An 8974-nucleotide genomic window follows, 5' to 3' on the forward strand; every position below is an offset into this window, starting at 1 on the left:
AAGTTTTCAAGGAACATAAAGTTCCTTTGTACCGGGGCAGAAGCATTATCACACGAGTTGTCAGCAGTCTGTTTTTCCTTTCATAGCTGGACGTGTCAAACAGACCACAGCCAGCAGATAAGAAATGCCTACAGAATCAAAGAGCAGATTAGAGAGGCAGCGCCAGCAGCTGAGAGAACCATCTACCACAGCTGTGAGACAGATCAAGGGAGCTGAGAAGAGCTAAGTGCAGATTCAAACTTTACATGACATTCAATCTATTACATAAATAAATAGGCCATTACAAGGCTGTGAAAACACTGGTTTTTCTTTCCTGCTTGTTAGCCGTGCACTCTGTGACATCAGTTGTGGCCAGCACTGCTGCTTGTGATGCCAAAAGGCACGAACACAAAGCAAAAGGGAATTGGCCCCTTTCCTCAGCTTAGAGGGGAGTTTTCAGGTATCAGTGTTTGTGAGGATACATGCATCTGTTTTCAGCAAATTGTCACAGCAATGGTAAAACCTGGAACTATTAATGTGGGGGTGCTCTGTGACTGAAAGATATCCCTGATGTGTAAATCCCTCCCTGCAATATGCACATTACCCAGAACTAACACAAGTACGGAGTTTACATACCCAGGAGCAACTTTATGTCATGAGTATCCATGCAGGGAATGCCATAAACAGTGCATGGACAAGGTGCAGTCCTTCCCAGTGCTTTAGAGTTCCCAGTAAGCTCTCATCAGGAATCCTGTCCTAGCACTCTGCCTAAAGGAAGCTATGCAGGATGGAAGGGGTCCCTAGCAGAGACCCAAGAAAGGCCCGGAGATCATGAATTTCCCTAATTTGGACAAATGGGGGGCTGATCAGGCATCCTTTGCCCATGTTGGTGAGCACCTGAGGCAGCAGCATCTCCCACCAGATGAGGATCAGAATTTATGGGTAGCCTGGGGACTTCAGGCAAGCAAAAATACTGTATCTATGGGAAAACCAAAGACAAGCATCTGCTGTCTGGGGTAATACGGGCAGAAAGCAGCACCAGCTAGGGGAGCTTAATTCCCTTTAATAATGTATTGCTAGTTAAGCCACTTAATGTTTGCAAGTGTGGAAAATTAATTTATTAGGCACCAGGTAGTTCAATTTAATTGTCCTGAATTTCCAGGTGGGAACTCCAACCAGCATTTAAAAACAAATCCCTCTCTATTTTAGTTGGGTCCATGCAGCTGGATGCCAGCCAAATTCTGGGAGGTGCTTATCACATCTATGACAATGAGAATATCACCTAACAACGCTCTGTAACCCCAGCTAACACTGAAGAAACTTATGACAGCCATTGAGATTTCTTAGCTGCTCCCCAGAAGGCAGGGCACAGAACCTTGCTATTTTATCTTGGCTTTGTTCTGTTTAGGGACAAGAGCACCCTGAATACAAATGTAAGAAATCAGACTATGCATTTTTTTTTACTTTAGTGTCAAAAAGAATGTTTAACCACCAAAAAAAAATAAAAAAAATTTAGACCATCTTCCTCTTTTTCCACATCATAGTTTTTGATCTACAACAATCCCACGCTCTGAATTCTGAAATTCACCATTTCAAAAACACATCCTTTTTCTTGGTATGAGAATATGAATTCAAAATGAAAACATCACATGAATGCAACTGTGCCCCTGATGTCAAAACAGGAACAGAAGCCAAGAGTAAACACACAAGACGTACATGTCATTTGTCCTTTCCTGGAAAAGAGTGGTATGATGCTCTGAAGTCCACAGTGCTCCTTGCAGCACAGCATCTTTTTGTATGGCTTGAACCACTCTCAAAGGCTATATTTACCCACTCTCAATAAGCCAAATCAAATGGTTTGAAATGAAATTGCCAAACTTAACAAAAGACCCATTGTGGCAGCTTCAAACCTCCACCCCATTTCCTGCTCCATCTCAATGTGGCCGCAGATGTGTTTATGCTGTGATGATGAAACTCCTACAATGCACAGACAGTACAAGAGCTAAGACAAACATCCAGGGTGCTATTGAATTTCAATTGAAAATCTTACAGCACTTAAAGTATCCAGTTATTTTTACCTGGGGTTCTGGTGATTAACAAGCTGTGAATGTCAGATCCATCTAACTCACCCTGAAAGCACAGGAGAGGGAACCAAGGAGCAGGTCCTTAGCACCACTTACTGAAGCAATACAAAAGGAAGAATTATTATTATTGCTAGCTCCACTATTGCACTTCAATTCAACTGAAAATCTGTCCTCCCAAAACGCAAAGGTAACTCAGTGCCTCAGGAGATGAAACAACCAGCATTTTCTCCAGCTTAGCTTATATCCTACCTCACAAGATGCAACTATGAGAAATCAACTTGCTCTGCATGCCTTATGTACACAGGTGCTTTTAATTCACAGCTCTGCCTTCTCTTCCCCTCTCCACGAAAGTGTCAGTGCTATGAATATCAATTAAGAGATGACTGTGGTACTAAAGGCTTAACATGCCTCACTACCTAATATCTGCATGCCTGCGTGGCTAAGCATCAGGCCAAAGCAGGAGACAGTGCCTGCTTCAGGAAAAAGTGTGTAGCTGGGAATTACCTTCCAGTGGAAAATATTTAACCAGATGGGAACGCTATTTATCTGTGGTGCTTCCCATTAGCAGTGACTAACATTTATGCTATGAAATATCTCCTTATTACAGCACTAGAGTTATGACGTGCTTTTAATATTTAGCACTGGTGGGTTTTTTTTCCTTCGCCAGCCCATACTTTCAAGTCATCTATGCAAGAATCACTGAACTATTATGGTCTGGTGACCTGCTTAGCACGAAGCAAGGCAGCAGCCAGAAGATAAGGAAGGGAAGAGAGGTAGTGGCGGGGACTGGAGTTCGTCACCGAGTTATGATTCATCACTAATTTATGTGGGATGCTGCGTAGCACAGGCAAAATCCAAGGACACACAGACGCATTTTCTTTTCTGCATATAGGTGGGGCTCAGTTCACAGGATTTCCCCTTCCTCTGACATTATAGATCTTCAAGGTTGCTTATCCAAGAGGGAACATGAGTTGGAAACGCTCTGGGAAAACTCCCAGTTCACCCCAGCTGAGGGCAGGTCAGCGCTATCTCCTCAGGACAGCTCAGGCTACAAATGCCTCAGGACAGGAATTTTTTGGACCTGTGAAATTTTGCATGAGTCAGTGTGTGCTCATGTAAAAGGCTTTATTTTCCTTCTGCAAGATCTTGTGCTTAAAGTTACGGTATGTCCAGTGCACGTGTCTTTTTAAAGGATATTTACTGATTGTCCAGCCAAAGTGGTGCAGCCATTTTGCAGGTGGGCAGAGCCCAGCTCCTACACCTGGGACAGCCTGGGGGTTTCCAAAGCCTGAGAAGAAGGCTGTACCCTTGATAGGGCACACAAAGAAAGCAGAATTTACAGGCCACAAGGACATTTGGCAGAACCCCCAAGGTAAGGATGAAACTAATAAAGCCACCACAGCAACTGTGCTGAATCAACTCCACCTGTGTAAAAGGTAGTTCTGGTTGGGACAAATCACAACCTCCAACTCATGGCAACCCACCCAAAAAATGTCCCAGCCCAAAAGAAGAGAGTGACTGAGCAAATGAACTAATTAGCATGGGAAGCAAGAGATTCATTAACCAATGGAAGATACAATACTAATTAATAAGACAACTAGGTAACCTCTAGCCAATGAACATTGATACCTTTGTTTGCTGAAGTATATAAATAGTGAAAAGTTTTGGTAATCTTTGTGGTGGCTTTGGGGATTTGCCTCCCTGCTCTCCTTTCTGTGCAGAACTGTAAATTAATATCAAATATCTCAAATCTCTGTGTAGATTGGCCTCTTGCTCACCAGGTGAAAGAACCTAATGTGGGACAACATCTCCACAGTAGCAGGCTGCTCGCTCCCATTGCCCTCTCCAACAACAGCTGCCCTACAGGCTGGCACAGCCCCAGAGAGGGGCCAGTGCAGATCACCTGGCTGCCTTCCACTCAGGATCTCCTCCTCAGCCCTCCCTGTGTCCCTCAGGCTGCAGGCTGGCAGGGCAGGAGCTGGGGTTTGCCCTCTTACCATGGCAGGCACTAAAAGGGCAAACCCCAGCTCTCTCAGAGCAGGATTGCACCGGAGGAACCCAAGGGAATTGACTCCCTGACGCAGAGCCATGTATTCTCCTGTCTGAGCTTGGGTCATCCAAACCCCACAGAGCTCAGAGGAAAATAAATATGGAAAGGAAATTCCCCCATGCCCATTTCTTTCTCCTTGGCCTGTCCATCAAGTTTGTCCCTGTTTTAACAAGATCATACGGTAGGACTGGACAAAACTTGCATGAGTATCCATGATCATCTCGTGCTTCCCTTCTTTTTAAAATAGGAGCCATGATACATATCTTGCCTCCAGGAAGGCTTTTCTTGCAGACATAATCATTAAAAAAGGATACATGACCTAGACTACAGAAGAAACTGTTTTCAGAAAGCATTATCAGTGGTTCACTGTCAAATTGAAAGGATATTTTCCATGATGATCTGTCTTGGGTGACTTGAACACTTACATAAATAATCTGGATGATGGAAAAGAACATGCTTACTAATCCTGCAGATGACAAAAGCTTTAAGGAAGTTTGACAACAGAGCTAGAATGAACATGATTTTGATAAAGCAGAAGAACAAACAGTTTTAAAAACGTAACCCAGTGAAATAAAAATACAGTGGTCTACATTTAGTAAAGATAAGCACCTGTATGAAACAGGCACAGGCATGGCAGTGGCACAGGAAATCTTCTGGGATGTTTCTGAGGAATCTTAAAATTAATATGTGTCAAAGTCATATTGATGCAAAAAGACTTAGATCATAAAATGTAGTACCTGTAAGAAATTCCTGTGGAGCAAAACTAACAGAAGAGCCAAGAGTCCTTAGGTCTTGGCTGAAATATTGCCCTCACAGCTACAGGCCAGCGTGGGAGAGCCAGGAGTGTCAAAGGAACAGAAATTAGGACATGATGCATTTGTCGTAATTCTTTCAACCATCCTGCAAAAAGCAAAGGTTGAATAAAAACATAAAGAACTGGCAGGTACAAGGAGGACTTTCCAAAACTAGGAAGGAATCCTCTAGGTATTACCTCCCTAAAGGAAGGGGAAAAGCAATGACTTAAGATGTCAGTAGTGAGGGTTAGAGTGAACTTCAGAGGGGGTGAGGGGATGCTCTTTAACAGCAGCCACCAGAGAGATTGCTCAGGTCGGCTGAGGAGCAGTCATCAGCCACTGGATAAAGCAGGCTGGACAAACCTCTGCCAGGAATGACACACTTGGAGGTGGTGGGAGCAGACCCTTGCAGCACTGAGGCTCCAGGTCTGTTCACTGGCAAGGGCGGGAAGTGAGGGCGTTGCTGAGTCAGCCCTCCCCAAGTCACATCAAGCATCCTCTCAGCTTTTTGCTACCCTCTGCCTGCAGGAATGCAAACACCAGGCAGTTTTGTGAGACTGACCAGTCCTTCGAATAGCACTGCTCAAAATACCTCCCTCCCTCCTGGGAGTGCTGTAAACAATCTCAGCATAGGAAATGCAAAACTCGAGTTAAGTCTCCAACTGGCCACAGGAAATACAAAATTGTATACTCTGACTTGAAGGGTTTATGTGAATCCAGTCAGAACCTTCTGAAGTGGACGCCTCAGATCAGCCCATTAAGTCCCTACACAGAAGCCTAAACCAGTGGCCTCATTTTCAAATACACAGTGAGCACTCAGCAGCTCCTGGCGTGTCTGAGAGGAGATGGTGATTGCTTGTCACATCTGAGAACTCATGCCACTTTGGCTCTGAAATGTCTACCTGAAAGCAATTTCCTATGCAATTTTTCACAGTCCTAATCTTGCTGTTTTGTGAACACTTTCCCTGGGTTTTTTTCTTCCTAGGCCATTATTTTCTTTCTATTGTAAAAATAAATATTTCACATTAAAGCAACTCCAAGGCTCTAACTTTAGAAATCTTCAATAGGTACAAAACTTCAGGCTGAGAACTACAGCACGCCAAAGATTTTACCATATCAAACAGAGTTTGCACTCCCACATCCCCTCCTGCATTCATAATTACATTCTGACTCACATTGTAATCACGTTTGGGTCCCAGTCCTGCTTTGGAAATTCCGTAGTTGCAGGCAGGGATGAATCCTCCAATGCACAGCACCCATCTCCAGGTAAGGCACGTGGAATCATTATTGCCACAGCCAAGGGAAGGATTACTGACCACTTGAATGTTCCTGCACCTGGGCTTCTGGCTGCAAAAGCCTGTGGTGCAGAATCCTCAATAGCCTCTTTAATAAATGGAGATGCAAAAAGGAACGCTGTTCTAGCATCAAATGGAGAGATTTTGCTACTGTCCCTCTGAAAGAATGCTGGATTTTTCAGATCTTAGGGATGGAACAACTGTGCTCTAAGAGGGATAAGAATTGGTTACCTACTCTTCTAGCAAAACAGGAAAAATCAATTTCACTCCCAAACTCTAGATTTTTTTTCATGCAAAATGCATCAAACATATGCTTCAAACTGGAATTCCCAATTTTTCACAGAGTTTGTCCTCCACAAAGTCTAAGAACACATTTCAGGAATTTAGCCGGGAGGACACACAGCCAATAACAGATGCTTGGAACACTAATTAAGGCTCAAAAATAGGAGAAAGGGATCCACTTAAAATGCTACACTTACTGTGGAGCACATGTTGGGCCAGCTTACCCAGGGTAGCAGCATGTCCACAGCAGGGAAAGGAAGAGCTCCTACTTGCTTTAATGACTGGTTTTCCTTGGATTATCAGCTGGCTTTCCTTAGTCTACTGCATTTATGTCAGGTGGTTTATTTTAGAGGGTTGCAATTCATACAGCATCAAGTTTGCTCTCCTTTCCTCCACTCCTCTTCATAAACCTCACAAACAGTTAAGAGATTTATAGGAAACCACACACACACCAGAGAATAAGAACGCTTACCTAACCTAAACTCCTCAGATTTCAGCTATTTTAAATGGAGTACAAGACAATTACAAATCCATTTATAGTATACTAAGGACGTATTTCTTAAGAAAGCTTTATTTTGTGTGTATTTATGCTGTCCTCATTTCTCCACCTAGAAATCAAGATATCCATGAACCATGCTGGAACTGGAAACACAGCCAGCTAGTACCTGCTGAGCCCTCTTAGATCAGATGCAAACATGAACAGCTTCCCTTATTTCAGTAATTTCCACTTCACAACTATTAAAATGTGACTTTTTCTTTTTTTTATCTTCACATTAAAAAACGCACCTGCCAATGAAGAAAATCCCCTACCACTTTACCACTTCCAGTAAGTCACCCCGACATGCAGCAGCCATAAATCTGGAAGCCGTTTCCCGCGGCCGCACACCTCCAGTTTCTGAGGATGAAGTCAAACACCACCCTGCAGCCCCAGCTGCCCCACCAGAGGCAGGAGATGGCCCCCCATGCCTCTGGAGACAGATGGGGCAGTCACATGCCAGCAGTGAGGGGGCCAGGTGAGGTTCCACACACCTGCCCAGGCCACCCTGACACAGCTTGCCACTGCAGCATCCGAGAAGGCAACAGTACAGAGCCAGGAAACATTTCCCCAGGCTTATCCCTCCCTATACATATTTTAGCACCTTCTGGAAACAAATGGACAGCTGGAAATCAGAGGAATCAACATCAACAGGCTGAAGCAGCCACAGATCTGAAGGTGCAACAGTTCTGCAGGAGGCTAGCAATATGAGCATTATTTTAAATTATTATTAATTATAGATTTTAAGGACTGATGTTAAATGCTTCATCTCTTAACAAAAAAAAGTCTTTGTTACCATGAGTTATTTTGTCAAGAGAGAGAAATTCTTCAGAGAAAGAAGAACCAGCAGTGGGCTTCTCCTCTTAAAAATTTGGTTATATTTCAGGGTGAATAAATAAATCCTGAATCAGTCATATCTATTAGCTGTTCCAGTCAGATGTTCAGAATATAGGCAATGATAAGACATTTGAGCTTGCACGTAAAAGCAGATCCTGAACACTGAGCACCAAGGAGCTGCTTTGAGCAGAAGGGCTGGGCTCGATGTCAGGGCTCAGCCTGGCCGGAGCAGGCACCTCTCCAACATCTGCTGTCAGCCACAGGAGGGCAAAGCGAGCCCAAACAAACTACAGAGAGCGCAGGAAAGCAGCCAGCCCGGGGCAGGATCACACGGGGAAAAGGGGAGAAGGTGGCAGGACTGACTAAAGGAAACACAGGTTATTCCTACACATCCTCCAGACCGAAGTTTTTTTTCCCACTTCTCATTAGCAGCAAGGAAGGGCCATCAGACAGCCCAGAGAGGAGCAGCCAGTCACCAGCAAAGGGGTTTGGGGACCAGACTCCCTCTGTGCCGGCCCAGTCCCAATTGGCACACCACAAAATCAGGCCCAGAAACCTCAGTAGCTGAAGAGCCATTTGGCAATCAGAGCCCCGAGCACTGATTTCCGAGTAAACTTACTGGGCTGTGGCACACACAGCGGCTATTCATAATTCAGCCCCAATCAAAACCAATTTTGTGATTTGAAAGAATACTGGTTTTTCATAAAGGCTGGCATCTCCCCAGCAATCAGTGAACTCCCTGGCAGCCAGCCAGGCACATCCACTGGTGGCAGCAGTAATTCCTCCTCATTACAATGTTTATATGTGCATAGATGTGAGCCAGGTGAAGTCACAATATGCATTAGAAAGACAAATGGATCACACACAGCCAAGGGTTGAGGTGACTCTGAAGATTTTGTCGCTAGATGAAAGCATGATCCAAATACACAGTTCTCAAGATTTTGGATCTCCCAAATTTATTGCCAGAGTTCTCCTAGACCTTAGCCTTGTTCTTTGGCCACAGATGTCCATCAGTTTTCATTAAGTAGATGATAAAGGTAACTAGTGTATGATTTGTTCTGTAACTTGGTCAATTCTAATTTTGTTTTTTTTAATTTAAACACTCAAGAAAGTTTTTA

The sequence above is a fragment of the Pseudopodoces humilis genome, chromosome 8 (genome assembly GCF_049639895.1).
Source record: "Pseudopodoces humilis isolate 2021_Gansu_Grassland_sample_001 chromosome 8, ASM4963989v1, whole genome shotgun sequence".
NCBI lineage: Eukaryota > Metazoa > Chordata > Aves > Passeriformes > Paridae > Pseudopodoces > Pseudopodoces humilis.